Here is a 17,323-nt window from a genome sequence, read left to right on the forward strand (position 1 = left end):
GCTGTTATCAGGTGTGTTCACTAATCATGTCTCACTGATCTCTTCAGTCTCTAAGTATCACGGAACACAAAACATGACTCATTTCTTTAAATACAGCTTCTTGGGGATCCCACATGAGTTAAGATACTCTTAAGAAACTTTTTTAAAACTGCTGTGACAGAAAACATGAATAGACACTTCTCTAAAGAAGACATCCAGATGGCCAACAGGCACAACATTGCTCCTCATCAGGGAAATACAAATCAAAACCACACTCAGATACCACCTCACGCCAGTCAGAGTGCCTAAACTGAACAAATCAGGAAACTATAGATGCTGGCGAGGATGTGGAGAAACAGGAACCCTCTCGCACTGTTGGTGGGAATGCACACTGGTGCAGCCGCTCTGGAAAACAGTGTGGAGGTTCGTCAAAAAATTAAAAATAGATCTACCCTATGACCCAGCAGTAGCACTAATAGGAATTTCCCCAAGGGATACAGGAGTGCTGATGCATAGGGGCACTTGCACCCCAATGTTTATAGCCGCCCTTTCAACAATAGCCAAATTATGGAAAGAGACTAAATGTCCATCCACTGATAAATGGATAAAGAAATTGTGGTTTATATACACAATGGAATACTACGTGGCCATGAGAAAGAATGAAATATGGCCCTTTGTAGCAACGTGGATGGAACTGGAGAGTGTTATGCTGAGTGAAATAAGTCATGCAGAGAAAGACAGATACCATATGTTTTCACTCATGTGGATCATGAGAAACTTAACAGAAGACCATGGGGGAGGGGAAGGAAAAAAAAAGGTTAGAGAGGGAGGGAGCCAAACCATAAGAGACTCTTAAAAACTGAGAACAAACTGAGGGTTGATGGGGGGTGGGGGAGGGAGAGGAGGGTGGGTGATGAGCATTGAGGAGGGCACCTGTTGGGATGAGCACTGGGTGTTGTATGGAAACCAATGTGACAATAAATTTCATATAAAAAAATAAAACTGCTGTGAAATATACATAACCTAAACTCGACCTTCTTTAAGTGCATAATTCTGTGGCCTTAAATACATTCACATTGTTGTATAGCTATCATCACCCTCCATCCACAGAATGTGTTTCATCTTGCAAAACTGAAACTCTGTAGCCATTAAAATGCTATTCTTCCCTCCTCCTAGCCCCAGGCAATCACCATTCCATGTTCTATCATTGTGAATGTGACTAAGTACCTCATCTGAGTAGAATCTTATGATATTTGCTCTTTTGTGACTGGATTATTACACTTATCATGGCTTCAAGGCTCATCATGTTGTAGCATATGTCAGAGTTTTCTTACTTTTTAAAGCTGAGTAATAGTCCATTGTATGTATACACTACATTTTGTTTATTCATTTGTCAATTTAGATTGCCTCCACCTTTTGACTATGTTGAATAATACTTTTATGTACATGGGTGTACAAATATCTTCTTGTGTCCCTGCTTTCATGAGTTAGGATACATTTGAGGTTATTTTTGTTTTAAAGTTGAGGCTATTTAATAGAGAGAAAAAAAGAGGTATATTCTGCTAAGGACCATTTATTTATTTGAAAGCTTTTTCAAATAGTGGTAGCTATCTGATGGCTCTTAATGAGCAAATCTCAGCAAGGGAAATAGTATTTCAAGGATTTTTTTTTAATTTTTTTTCAACGTTTTTTATTTATTTTTGGGACAGAGAGAGACAAAGCATGAACAGGGGAGGGGCAGAGAGAGAGGGAGACACAGAATCGGAAACAGGCTCCAGGCTCTGAGCCATCAGCCCAGAGCCCGACGCGGGGCTCGAACTCACGGACCGTGAGATCGTGACCTGGCTGAAGTCGGACGCTTAACCGACTGCGCCACCCAGGCGCCCCTCAAGGATTTTTAAAAAATGTTTATTTATTTTGAGAGAGAGAGTCGGGGAAGGAGGGGCAGAGACAGAGAGAGAGAGAGAGAGAGGGAGGGAGAGAGAAAATCCCAAGCAGATTCCGCACTGTTAGTGCACAGCCTGACATGAGATCATGACCTGAGCACAAATCAGGAGTTGGACACTTAACCTTTTAGCCACCCAGGAGCCCCAAGGGAAATAGTAATTTTTTTAAGAATTTTTCTAATGTTTATTTATTCTTTAGAAAGAGAGAGGGAGCACAAGCGGGGAAGGGCAGAGTGAGATGGAGACACAGAATCTGAAACAGGCTCCTGGCTCTGAGCTGTCAGCACAGAGCCTGACATGGGGCTCAAACTCACAAACCATGAGATCATGACCTGAGCCAAAGTCAGATGTTCAACCGACTGAGCCACCCAGGTGCCCCTAGGAAATAGTATTTGTACACTAGAAGCTAAGTGGCTTTTCTTTGTTTAAATCCCAGCTTTTAGTTGATGAGGTTTCTCTGGTACTCCTTTCTTCTTGGAAGAATTTCATCATAAAAGATGCAGGTACCGGCATGTGGTAGATAGACAGTAGACTCCTACTAAGTCCTCTAACTCTGTCCTTATTTGGAGAGGTTTGTTTTTATATATGACCCCAAGAAGAGTCTCAGAGCACAGTCTATTCAAATCATTCTAGTTCTTTTTTTGTTATTAAACCTTATTTTTAGGGAAGTTTTAGTTTACAGCAAAATTGAGCAGAAAGTACAGAGTCCCAGTAAACCTCCTGCACCCGCATACATACAGCCTTCCCCACTATCAATATTCCACATCAGAGTGATACATTTTTACAATCAGCATATCATTTTCACCCAAACTCCATGGTTTACATTAAGTTTCACTCTTGGCGAGCCCTCATTTATCTGCTCCTTCCCCCTACTCCCAGGTAACAACTGATTTTTTACTATTTCCATAGTTTTGCCTTTTCTAGAATGCCACATAGTTGCAATCATACAGTATGTAGTCTTTTCAGATTGGCTACTCTTACTTAGTAATACACATTTAAATTTCCTCTTTAAGACACGGAAGCCAAGCCTTTTCATGGCTTGATATCTCATTTCATTTTAGTACAGAATAATATTCCATTATCTGGATGTTTATTTATCCATTTACCTACTGAAGGACATCTTGATTGCCTCCAAGTTTTGGCAATATGAATAAAGCTGCTATAAACATCCTTGTGAAGATTTTCGTGTGGACAAAAGTTTTCAACTCCTTTGGGTAAATGCTAGGGATCTTAGGGTAAGAGTATGTATGTTTAGTTTTGTAAGAAGCCATCAAACTGTCTTCCAAAGTTTCCACCAGCAATGGAGGAGAGTTCCCATTCCTCTGCCACCTCCCCAGCATTTTGCATTGTCAGTGTTTGGGAATGTGATCATTCTAGTATAGTTGTGTAGCAGTATCTCATTGTTGCTTTAATTTGCTTTTCCCTGATGACATATGCTGCTGAATGTCTTTTCATATGCTAATTTTCCATTTGTATATCTTCTCTGGTGGAATGTCTGTTGAGGTCTTCTGTGCATTTTTTTAATTGGTTTATTTTCTTATTGCCGGGTTTGCAGAGCTCTTTTGTATATTTTGGATAATGGTCTTTTCAGATGGGTCTTTTGCAAATATTTATTCCTAGTCTATAGTGTGACTTTTTATTCTCTTGACATTGTCTTTTGCAGAGCAGAAGTTTTTACTTTAAATGAAGTCCACCTTATCAATTTTTCTTTCACAGGTTGTACCTTTGGTGTTGTATCTAAAAAGTCATCTTCATACCCAAGGTCATCTAGGTTTTTTACCATGTTATCTTCTACAAATTTTATAGATCTGCATTTTACATTTAGGTCTGTGATCCATTTTGAGATAATTTTTGTGAAGAGTGTAAGGTCTGTGTCTAGATTAATTTTTAACACAAAGATGTCCAGGTGTTCTAGGATGATTTATTGAAAGAAAAAAACTATCTTTTCTCCATTGTATTGCTTTTCCTCATTGTCACAGGTAAGTTGACTATATTTATGTAGGTCTAGTTCCAGGCTCTCTATTCTGTTCCACCAAATTATTTGTGTATTCTTTTGACAACACTATACTCTTGATTGCTGTTGCTTTATAGAATATCTTGAAGTTGCGTAGTGCCAGTTCTTGGACTTTATTCTTCTCCTTTATTATTGAGTTGGGTATTCTGGGTCTTTATTTTCTCCATATAACTTTTAGAATCAGTTTGTTAATATCCACAAAATAACTTGCTGGGATGTTTATTGGGATTGTGTTGAAACTATAAATCAAGTTGGAAGGAAACACATCTTGACAATATGGAGTCTTCCTATCCATGAATATGGATCTCCCTGTATTTAGTTGTTTTTAGATTTATTTCATAAAAGTTTTCTTCAAAGTTTATTATAGTTTCCTCATATATAGATCTTATGTATATTTTGACAGATTTATAACTATTTCATTTTTGGAGGGGTGCTAATGTAACTGGCATTGTGTTTTTAATTTCTAATTCCACTTGTTTATTGCTCAAACAGGGAAAATGATTGATTTTTGGATATTAACCTTGTATCCTGCATCCTTGCTATTATCATTAAATTAAATTAAATTAAATTAAATTAAATTAAAAAGTTTCAAGAAAGTTTTTTTTTCAATTTTGAATTTTCTCCATATATGATCATGTCATCTGCGAAGGAAGACAGTTTTATTTCTTCCTTTCCAATCTGTATACCTTTTATTTCCTTTTCTTGTCTTGTTTCATAGCTAGGACTTCTAGTAGGATGCTGAAAGCAGTGGAAAGGGGGACATCTTTGACTTGTTCTTGATCTTAATGGAAAAGCTAAGTTTGTCACCATTAAGTATATTAGCTATAGGGCTTTTGTAGATCAAGTTGAGACTTTCTTCTCTATTCCTACATTACTGAGGGTTTTTATCAGAAATTGGTGTTGGATTTTGTCAAATGCCTTATCTTTTTAAAGTTTATTTACTTATTTTTAGTAATCTCTACACCCAATGTGGGGCTGGAACTCACAACCTCGAGATCAAGAGCCACATGCTCTTTAGACTGAGCCAGACAGGTGCCCCTCAAATGCTTTTTTGGCATCTATTGGTATAATCGTGTGATTTTTTTTCTTATTTGACCTGTAATTGTGGTAGATTACAAAAAAATAAATTAATTGATTTTCAAATGCTGAATCAGCCTTGTGTACCTAGGATTAGTCCCACTTGGTGGTGGTGTATAATTCTTTTTATACATTGCTGGACTAGACTCGCTAATATTTTGTTGACCATTTCGCTTCTATGTTCTTGAGAGATAGTGACCTATAGTTTAAGTATTAAGGTAATGCTGGTTTCAAAGAATGACTTAGAAGGTATCCCCTCTGTTTGTATCTCCTGAAAGAAATTGTAGAGAATTAGTAGGATTTCTTCCTTAAGTGTTTGGTAGAATTTACCATGAACTCATCTGGGCCTGGTGTTTTCTATTTCAGAAAGTCATTAATTATTGTTTTAATTTGTTTAATAGGCTTATTTAGATCAGCTATTCTTTTTTTTCTTTTTGTGTGTTTTTGCAGATTGTATCTTTCAAGGTTCATTTCACCTAGGTTTTCAAATGGATGGACATAGAGTTTTCCATAGTATTCTTTTATTATCATTTTAATGTCCATGGGATCAGTAGTGATTTCCTCTCTTTCATTTCTGATATTAGTAATTTATGTCCTCTGTTATTTTCTTAGCATGGCTAGAGGCTTATCTATTTTTTAAGTTTTTTTTATGTTTATTCACTTTTGAGAGAAAGAGACAGAGTGAGATCATGGGAAGGGCAGAGAGAGAGGAAGACACAGAATCCAAGGCAGGCTCCAGGCTCTGAGCTGTTAGCACAAAGCCTGACATGGGGCTTGAACCTACAAACCATAAGATCATGACCTGAACCAAAGTCAGACACTTAACCAACTGAGTCACCCAGGCGCCCTGAGGCTTATCTATTTTATTGATCTTTTCAAAGAACCAGTCTTTTGTTTTGTTGATTATGTTTATTAATCTCCTATTTTCAGTTTCATTAATTTCTGCTTTAATTTTAATTATTTACTTTCTTCCACCTAATTTAGATTTAATATGCTCTTCTTTTTTGGTTTTCTAAGGCGGAAGCTTAGATAACTAAGTTTAGATCTTTCTTCTTTTCTACTATAGTCATTCAATGTTATACATTTCCACCTAAGCACTACTTTTGCTTCATGCCACAAATTTTGATAAGTTTTTTATGTTTATATAGTTCAAGATATTTTTTATTTATGTTGAGATTTCTTCTTTGACTCATATATTATTTAGAGATGTCATGTTTAATCTCCAAGCATTCTGGGATTTTCCAGCTATATTTTGTTGTTGATTTCTAGTTTAATTCCATTGTGGTCTGACAACATGTAATTTCTATTCTTTTTAATTTGTTAAGGTGTTTTCTGGCCCAGAATATGTTCTATCTCAGTGAATGTTCTATGTAAGGTTGAGGTTCTATTTTGCTGTTGTTGGATGAAGTAGTCTATAGATTCAATTATATCCAGTTGATTAATGGTACTGTTAAGTTCTATGTCCTTACTGACTTCCTATCTGCTGAAATCTGTTATTTATTTTAGAGGGGTAGTAACAAGCCTCCAACTATAATAGTAGATTCATCTATCGCAGTTTCTCCTTAAGTTCCATCAGTTTTGCTACATGTATTTTGGGTGTACATATGCCTCTGTTGTTAGGCACACATGCATTAATGAGTATTATGGCTTCTTAGAACATTAACCACTTTATGATTATATGATGCCCCTCTTTATGCCTAATAACTTGCCTTGCTCTAAAGTTAGTTCCGTCTGAAATTAATACAGATGCCCTCACTTTCTTTTGATTAAGGTTATTGTGTTATATATAACTTTCTTCATACCCATGTTTTTAATCTGTGTTTCTTTATGTTAAAAGTAGGTTTATGGGAGCATCTGGCTGACTCAGGGTTGTAGAGCATGCAGCTCTTGATCTCGGGGTTGTAAGCACAACATTGAGTGTAGAGATTACTTAAAAATTAAGTCTTTATTTTTTGTAGATAACATATAATAGGGCCTTATTTTTTTTTAATTTTTTTTTCAACGTTTTTATTTATTTTTGGGACAGAGAGAGACAGAGCATGAACGGGGGAGGGGCAGAGAGAGAGGGAGACACAGAATCAGAAACAGGCTCCAGGCTCTGAGCCATCAGCCCAGAGCCTGACGTGGGACTCGAACCCACGGACCGCGAGATCGTGACCTGGCTGAAGTCGGACACTTAACCGACTGTGCCACCCAGGCGCCCCAGGGCCTTATTTTTTATATTCCCTCTCACAACCTGTATCTTTTAATCAGTGTTTTTAGACCATTAAAATGTACAACGATTACTGATATAGTTCAATTAATATCTACTGTATTTGTTAGTATTTTCTATTGACTATTTTTTACTTTCTCATTTTTTCCTCCCCTTTGTGGCTTTGAGGATTTTGTATGATTTCATTTTCTCTCCTTAGCATATCAATTGTATTTCTTTTTTTTCTTGCTTTTCTTTTAGTGATTGCAATATATGTTTACAACTAATCCAAGTCCCTTTTAATAACACTCTACCATTGCATTGGTAGTGCAAGCACTTCATAATAACAAAATATTACTAATTTACCTCTCTTGTTCCCTGTATCATTGCTGTCATTCATTTCATTTCATTTATACATAAGATTTTTTATATACACAGTATATATAATTAAATACATTGTTGCTACTACTTATCAAACAGACTATAAGTTTTTAGATCAATTAAGAATAAGAAGAAATAAGCTCTCCTTTTCTCTGCCATGTTGATGTATGTGGCTGACTGCTCCTTGCCATGTTTTCTCACAAGACTTTCAAGATCAAGCAATTCCTGGCCAAAAAATGAAAGCCGAATTTTCCCATTCCCCAGTGGGTTTGGATGAAAACTGGTAATAAAATCAAGTACAAATCCAAGAAGAGACATTGGAGAAGAACCAAGAACCTGGGTCTCGAAGGAGTCACACATGAGATGGAACACATATTTATGCTGCATGAAGTTTGCTTGCTCGTACCATATCACTCTGTAAACATCATTACTACTTGAACAATACACGTTTTATTGGATGTGATTTTTCTGTCACTTTGTTTCTGCACCCGTAAGTTGGTTAGTTGGTTCGATAATAAATATTTGTTTGGTTTTGGGGAAAAGTAAGAAAATTAAAAGTTTTTATTTTATTTTACCTTCACTTATGCATTCTCTGATGCTTTTTTTTTTTTTTTTTTTTTTTTTTGTGGATCTGAGTTTCTGGCCTAAATAATTTCTCTTTTCTCTGAAGAGCTTCTTTTAACATTTCTTTCAAAGTAGGTCTACTGGCTACAAATTCCATCAGTTTTTGTTTGTTTGAGACTGTCTTTATTTCTCCTTTACTTTTGTAGGATAATTTTGCAGACTACTGAATTCTAGGTTGCTGGGGATTTTTTTATTCTTCTAAACACTTTAAATATCTCACTCCACTCTTCTTGCCTGCATGTTTTTTGAGGAATAGTCAGATGTAATTCTTACCTTTTCTCCTCATAGGTAGTGTTTTTTCCTCTGGCTTCTTTCAAGTTTTTTTTCTTTGTTATTGAGTTTCTGCACTTTGAAGATGCCTAGGTTTGAGGTGAGGTTTTTTGGCATTTATCCTGTGTGGTGTTCACTGAGCTTCCTGGACCTGTGGTTTAGTTTTTGACATTAATTTGCAGAAATTTTCAGTCATTATTGCTTAAAATATTTCTTTTGTCTCTCTTTCTTCTTCTGGTATTCCATTTACAGCTATTTTATATTTTTGTAACTGACCATGATTCTTGGATATTCAGTGTTATTTTTTTCAGTCTATTTTTTCTATACTTTTAAGTTTGGAGGTTCCTACTCCCATATCTTCAAGCTGAAGGATTCTTTCCTCAGGCATGTTCCATCTACTAATAAGACAATCAAAGGCGTTCTTCATTTCTGTTACAATGTTTTGACCTTCAGCATTTCTATTTGATTCGTTATTAGAATTTCCATCTCTCTGCTTACATTATTCACCTGTTCTTGTATCTCGTCTGCTTTTTTTATTAGAGCCTTTAGATATTCATCATGGTTTTTATGTATTCTTGGTCTGATAATTTCAACATTCCTGTCATATCAGAATCTAGTCCTAATGATTATTTAATCCCTTCAAACTGTGTTTTTGCCTTTTAGAATACCCTGTGATTTTTTGTTAAAAGTGAGACATGATGTAGTAGGAAAAAGGAACTCTGGTCAAGAGATCTTCAGTTATGTAGTAGTAATGTGGGAGTGGGGGGAGGCAAGGATTCTGTAATCCTATAATTAGGTCTCTGTCTTTTGGTATTGTGAACTTCACTAGTGCTCCTCAGCTTTCTGTCCTCTCTCTCAAGTGGAACACGATGGCTAGAATACACTGGAATTGGATATTTCTTTTCCCCAGGTAAGTCAGGCTCTGGTAAAATAGTTTGTCCTGACGGTAGGCCTTGGTAAGAAAAACAGAATGTGCTGGTATTTTTTCAAAATGCTTAATTTCCCCCCACTGTCTGCTGGAAGCAGGAGGGAACTTTTACTTATCTTTATTATGAGTACCTGTTTGAGCTCCTGGAGGTAAAACTCATGAAAGTGTTGGTCCCTCTCCTCTGAAGACTGGGTCTTAGAATTTTTATCTCTCAGGCTTATCCACACTGAGCCTCTAGAAATCCATCAGTTACAGTGCAAATTTTCCTACCCCAGTACTGGTTCCAGGGGTTTCTGCTTGGTGGTTTTTCCTCAGGTAAGTTGTCATTCTCTGTATCCACCTGTCTGTTTCTACACCTTCAGCAGCTTGCCCTGTGACCTTACTTCTCTGACATATTTAAAACGAGTTATTGTCTTTTCAGTTTGCTCAACTTTTTACTTGTTGTTAGGTTGGAGTCGTGACTTCTAAGCTTCTTATGTGCCAGATTTGAAACCAGGAGTCTTTGTAGCTCATTTTGAATTTAAAAAAAAAAAAAAAGGAGCTTTGCAGGTACAAGGAGTCAAATGCAAACTACATGCGACAAAAGAATCCATAGTTCTGAAAGACCACTTTAAGAAGAAAACCACTGAAACAACATGGAAAGTCAATATTGCTCACCCAAGCTGCATTGCTCAGCCTAACAGATGGTGTTTCTTTATATTGGATTTTTTTCCCTTCTCCTGAATATGAAAAAAATAAATAAATAAACTTGGCACAAAAACAGACACTCAGATCAATGGAACAGAATAGAGAACCCAGAAATGGAACCCACAAACGTATGGCCAACTAATCTTTGACAAAGCAGGAAAGAATAGCCAATGGATTAAAGACAGTCTCTTCAGCAAGTGGTGCTGGGAAAACTGGACAGCAACATACAGAAGAATGAACGTGGACCACTTTCTTACACCATACACAACTAAAAATGGATGAAAGACATAAATGTAAGACAGGCAGCCATCAAAATCCTCGAGAAAAAAGCAGGCAAAAACCTCTTTGACTTTGGCCTCAGCACCTTACTCAACACGTATCCGGAGGCAAGGGAAACAAAAGCAAAAATGAACTACTGGGACCTCATCAAAATAAAAAGCTTCTGCACAGTGAAGGAAACAATCAGCAAAACTAAAAGGCAACCACTGGAATGGGAGAAGATATTTGCAAACGACATATCAGATAAAGGGTTAGTATCCAAAATCTATAAAGAACTGATCAAACTCAACACCCAAAAAGCCAATAATCCAGTGAAGAAATGGGCAAAAGACATGAAGAGACACTTCTCCAAAGAAGACATCCAGATGGCCAACAAATGAAAAAATGCTCAACACCACTCATCATCAGGGAAATACAAATCAAAATCACAATGAGATACCATCTCACACCTGTCAGAATGGCTAACATTAACAACTCAGGCAACAACAGATGTTGGCGAGGATGCGGAGAAAGAGGATCTCTTTTGCACTGCTGGTGGGAATGCAAACTTGTGCAGCCCCTCTGGAAAACAGTATGGAGGTTCCTCAAAAACTTAAAACTAGAACTACCCTTTGACCCAGGAAATTCACTGCTAGGTATTTATCCAAGGGATACAGGTATGCTGTTTTGAAGGGGCACATGCACCCCAATGTTTATAGCATCACTATCAACAATAGCCAAAGTATGAAAAGAGCCCAAATATCCATTGATGGATGAATGAATGGATAAACAAGATGTGGTATATATATGTACAATGGAGTATTACTCAGCAATCAAAAAGAATGAAATCTTGCCATTTGCAACTATGTGGATGGAACTAGATGGTATTATTGTTGCATCCACACGACTCCTGAAACAGAATGCTACGGGCACCAGTGACAGTCACAACAAAGTTTATTACAATGAGAGGCAAGGCCGACCAATCAGGACCAACACTCTTGATAAGAGTGCGGCCCCGAACAGCCGGGGTACAGAGTTTTTAAAGCCAATCACATCGTTTTATCGTTATCTGGGAACAGAACAGAGAAACAGTTCCCAGATGAGTTAGAAACAGTTGCCAGATGAGTCAGAAACAGTTATCGAATGAGGTGATTATTTTAGACTTTCTGCCGCTAAGTTGCAACCAGTGGATCTCCTTGACCTTGTCTCTGATGCTCTTTTTTGAGGTTTTGTTTCCTTCATTGGTAAAGCCTGATTCACAAGAGTATGAAGTATGATTTACAAGAGTAAAAGCAAGGTTGTTATCTTTTGCCCTTCAGTGTCAGAACAAAGTTTTTATCTTTCAAGCTAAGCATTAGCCCTACACTACAATTTAACCCTTACATTATGCTAAGTGAAATTAGTCAGAGAAAGATAAATATCATATGACTTCACTCATACAAGGACTTTAAGACACAGAACAGATGAACGTAAGGGAAGGGAAGCAAAAATAATATAAAAACGGGGGGGGGGTGCCTGGGTGGCTCAGTCGGTTAAGCGTCCGACTTCGGCTCAGGTCATGATCTCGCGGTCCGTGAGTTCAAGCCCCGTGTCGGGCTCTGTGCTGACAGCTCAGAGCCTGGAGCCTGTTTCAGATTCTGTGTCTCCCTCTTTCTCTGACCCTCCCCTGTTCATGCTCTCTCTCTCTCTGTCTCAAAAATAAATAAACGTTAAAAAAAATTAAAAAAAAACAGGGAGGGGGACAAAACATAAGAGACTCTTAAATATGGAGAACAAACAAAGGGTTGCTGGAGGGATTGTGGGAGAGGAGTGGGCTAAATGGGTAAGGGGCATTAAGGAATCCACTCCTGAAATCATTGTTGCACTTTTTGCTAACTTGTATGTAAATTAAAAAATAAATAATTTTTTTAAAAACTATTTTGGTCACAGACTTCCTACTTTTAGCTAATTTTTTAAACTTTTTTTTTATTATTGAGAGACAGAGCATGAGCATGGTAAGGGCAGAGAGAGGGGGAGACACAGAATCTGAGGCAGGCTCCAGGCTCTGAGCTGTCAGCACAGAGCCCCATGTGGGGCTTGAACTCACAAACTGCAAGATCACGACTTGAGCCGAAGTCAGACACAACTGACTGAGCCGCCCAGGTGCCCCTAGCTAATTGTTTTTATATGCAAGTTGTGAGTTGGGTTTTACACGTCTCAGTCTCTGCCATCTGACCTCACTCACTCCCATCTGACACACACTTGTTTCATGTATTTCTCAGCCCTTTTACTTTGTTCTTCCTCTTTATGAGAAAAAAACTAAAGCTTACAACAAATACATTTCCTTCCAGTAACCAGGGACTTTCCAGGTCTGGGAAATTGTTATGTATTAGAGTGAAAGGCTAATAAAGCCCCCAGTGTAAATATTTTAGTAGTTTGCTAAATAAAGAACCTCAAATACTATGTGGAAGACAATTTAGAAAGAGGTTTAAAGGGTTTAATGTAAAAACCTGTTTGACCTGTTAAAACAGGTGTGGGCAACCAATTCCTTATTAAAAGGTACAATAAAAAAAAAAAGCCCTGTAAATTCAGGACAAATATATTAGGGCATGAGAACTCCATATCAATAGGTTGGGAACTATATGGAGTTTCCAATGTGTAGACCCAAAGAAGCCCAAGTCATTATTTGTCAGTTGAAAGGGAATTGAGGAAGGAGGTGGTGCCTGGGTGGCTCAGTCAGTTGAGCGTCTGACTCTTGATTTTGGCTCAGGTCATGATCCCAGGGTTGTGAGATCCAGCCCCTTGTCAGACTATGCACTGAGCATGGAGACTGCTAAAGATTCCCTCTATCTCTGTGTGTCTGTCTCCCTTCCCCCTGCCTCTCTTTCTCACTTTCTCTTTAAAGAATTTTTTTAAAAAGAAAGAAAAGAAAGGAAATTAGGGGAATTAGAATCTATGTACTTTCTCATAGAAGTGAGAATTCTTAGCAGAAGTTTAGGGTTTATCCTTAATTTGTTATGGTAGGAACACTCTTTGTTTAATAACTCAGTTTCTCTAGTTGTAAAATTATATAGTGCATTGGAAAAGGCAGTCAAAATTTTTGTTTAGGTGAATATGCTAATGCTGGCCTTTAATTTCATGTAGCAAAATGAATAATGCAGCATTAATGCTGAATAGTAACCTGGATAAAAAATTAAGATACAATTTATATCCCCCATTCATCAAAGTACAAAATCTTCCAAATATTTGCAGGCTTCCAAACTTCCAAAATCAAAATAGAGATTGATCTTTAAGAATGGCCCCCTTGTGATACAGGAGTACTGATGCATAGGGGCACTTGTACCCCAATGTTTATAGCAGCACTCTCAACAATAGCCAAATTGTGGAAAGAGCCTAAATGTCCATCAACTGATGAATGGATAAAGAAATTGTGGTTTATATACACAATGGAATACTACGTGGCAATGAGAAAGAATGAAATATGGCCTTTTGTAGCAACGTGGTTGGAACTGGAGAGTGTGATGCTAAGTGAAATAAGCCATACAGAGAAAGACAGATACTATATGGTTTCACTCTTATGTGGATCTTGAGAAACTTAACAGAAACCCATGGGGAAGGGGAAGAAAAAAAAAAGAGGTTAGAGTGGGAGAGAGCCAAAGCATAAGAGACTGTTAAAAACTGAGAACAAACTGAGGGTTGATGGGGGGGTGCGAGGGAGGAGAGGGTGGGTGATGGGTATTGAGGAGGGCACCTTTTGGGATGAGCACTGGGTGTTGTATGGAAACCAATTTGACAATAAATTTCATATATTGAAAAAAAATGGCCCCCTTGTGGATATTTGGTTCTATTGTAAGGATAACTGATTTCCCCAAAAAACATATGCCAACTACTAAATTGAACACAGAGTCACAAACCAACTTAAATGAAGCTCCAAGACTTTTTCCTCTTAAACCATTGTGAATATTGGAAATTAAGCTAAAAGCTTTGGTATATCAATAACTCTTTAGCTGTATTCTCTCCCATTCACCTAGACACTGATGGAATAATAGTGATGATCAGGAATGATGTGCTGATAAATGAAACTAAAACAGAATTGTATTTTGATTGACAAGTATTGGCATAAATGCTTTAAAAATGTAGAAATTCACCTTGCAATTAACTCTTGTGAAATTAAAATTGTAATTTACTAAAAACTTTAATATAAAGAAATAAGCTTTCTCTGTTTTCTTAAACAACAAGAAAAACTCCATACAGAGAATAGAATGATGGTTTCTAGGGGCTGATATATAATCCCAGACATTATATAACTTTAGCTGTATATATCTCTAAAAGACAAGGCTTTTCTCTCTTATTCCCCCTCTTTTCTGTAACTTATCCACAGTGCCATAAAAAAAGTCCTTAATATCTTTAAATATCCACTCAATATACAAGTGTCTTGTCTCATTTTTTTTTTAACAAATAGAGATGGCCTTTGTTTTGCACAGTAGTATGGAACTATAAAAGCGACCATGCAAAGATAATATAAATAATTAGGGGAAATTATAATAGTTCCATGACCTTTAAAAATGTTAAACAATTAAACATTTAAAACTCCCTTACTGTAGGTTATACATATATAAGAAAATGAAAAACCTAGTAAAACTCATATTTATTTAGTACACTGTAGTTTAAAACATTAGGAACATTGAGAATTAAAGTGTTTTATTTCTTGGTAAAATACTTATCAAGAAGAATTTGAGCAGTGCTTGTCTTCTGATCAAGAAACTTACTATGTGAAGACAGCGTCTCTTCTGTTTCTTGGCAACTCCTTCCTAGGTTTGGATTGGCTTCTGACATTTTATCCTTGGTGGCTCCAACGTTATGAAATATCTCCAAGATTTGTTTAATGTAAAGATTTTTGCTGATGTCACCTTCTTGGGCCGTCTCGTCCTTTTGTGACAACCACCTTCCTCATTTATGTCCCTGTTTGCCTTCACTCATTTCTTCTGGCTGCGTATCTGCAGTCTCTTGAGTGGCTGCAGTGTCAACATGCCCACAGTCGGCTCTCACTTCTGTAACTCCACTCAAATTCGATTGAATTTCACTTCTAGCATTATCACTTTTTAACCTCTGCTTCATTTTCACCTCTGTTGGCCACCTTTGGAGTCTCCATTTTTGTAAACTATCATGTGGGTTTATCACTGAGAGACAAGAAGACAACATAACCACACACTCCACACACTTTGTTGTTTGTGCGTGTACTGAGTAACAATTGCACAGTGACCAATCACCCACAGCCTGAAATAAATGGTCACTGAGCATGGTGCAAACCTGTTATTTATATAGTGATTTATGGACTGAAAAGCTAGTAGTGACGTTTATACTTCATGCAGTAATTCACCGTGGATAATACTGTGGTAACTGAAATCTGAACCATGTTGCTGAGGGACTGTATTATTTAACCAAATTGTGGTAACAGAAATTCGTTCATATCTGAACAGTTCAAAACATAGACTACCTGTAGTTTGTTTGAATCAAATCCAATTAAGGTTTATACATTGTGATTGGTTCATATATCTCTTAAGTCCCTTTATGGAGTCTCCCTCTATTTTCTTTTTTTCTTCTTTCCATGCAACTTACTGGTTGAAGAATGGGGTTGTTTATCCTTTGCAATTTTCCACAGTCTGTATTTTGCTATTTTCATCTCCATGGTTTTGTTTAACAAGTTTGTCCTATTTCCTATAAACTGTCAGATCCATGCCTTCTTCTAGTTGGCCCTTGAGTTTTTTTTTGACACACCCTAATAGGTTTTGACAGTTTCCTTGCATTTTGGTATGAGAAGATATTCTAAGCTGAATCATATATATTCTAAGCTTACTTTCAGACATGGACTTAACCGTTTCTGCAAGGAACCCTTGTTCTTTTCAGTGGGAAATGGTGTTTGAAGACCAAAATCTGGTCACTAGAGTTGCTCATTACTATTGAATTGGTCCTTGGATTAGTCTTTTCAATGGATTGACCTAAGAAATAAATAAAATATATAGTGGATTTGAACTGAGCAAAGAGATACAATTATGTATATGTCTATTTCTATGTCTATATCTTTACCTATTTATATATTTACTATCATGAAAATATGTTTTAAGTTTATACTATTACTTCTAATTCAAATTCAGTACTTTGGAGTTTTGCTTACCCTCTTCTATCTCTATTTTCTTTCTTCCATGCCAAGAATCCCACCTCTCAACAACCCCAACAATGATAAGAATTCAGATATCATATATTCACTTGTTCTGTCCCATTCCAGTTTCAAAATAATACTACAACACAATACCAACGCTATGATTACTGAAGTATATTTAATTTCCTTTTTCTTATTTTCCCTCAAGTTATTTTCATCTTTAGGGTATATTCTACCAGAGAGATGCAGGCAAATTACTATGCTTTCAAATCACTTGGAAGAATCCCTCTCTGTGTGATTATGCTACCAACTGGAGACATATTTAGATCTGTTTATTTTATTTTTTCTTAGCCATCTTTTCCCCTGGTTCTCTCTGATAAACTAGCTCGCCAAATGGTTTAGTTTCTTGTGCTTGTTGTTCTCTTGTAGTTACCAGCCTACTCTCAATTGTTTACCACCTGATTCTCCTTTGTTTCTGAGAGTGTCTTCAGGCTTGAGCTTCCCACACTCTGTCCCAGATAAAGGCAGTTAGGGGGTGGTGGGTGGGGAGAGTTCTCTGTCCTTATGGTGTGACTTTCTACCTGGTCAAAATCTGTGATCCACTACTCCAGAGCTGGGAGCAAGTACAGTTTCCACTTCTCTTAGAGCTACGCCCCAGCTTTATAGCAAAGTGTTGACTGAGGGTAGTAGAACCTGGTCTTCTAAGCTTGCCTCTCCTGGTATAGAACTTCCATGCTATGAATGAGCTGGAGTGAGGGCAGTATTCTTGGAGTGAGCCTTTGCAACACAGAGCTGTGGAATGAGGGGATGAGAAATGCCATTGGCCCAC

The 17,323-nt window shown here is 37.2% G+C and overlaps 1 pseudogene; it reads left to right on the forward strand.

The window, feature by feature from the left end:
* Nucleotides 1–7,670: 7,670 nt before the first annotated feature.
* On the forward strand, nt 7,671–8,190 carry LOC102900334 (annotated as a pseudogene).
* The last annotated feature ends 9,133 nt before the right edge of the window (nt 8,191–17,323 follow it).

The sequence above is a fragment of the Felis catus genome, chromosome A2, assembly GCF_018350175.1.
Source record: "Felis catus isolate Fca126 chromosome A2, F.catus_Fca126_mat1.0, whole genome shotgun sequence".
In the NCBI taxonomy this organism is placed as follows: domain Eukaryota; kingdom Metazoa; phylum Chordata; class Mammalia; order Carnivora; family Felidae; genus Felis; species Felis catus.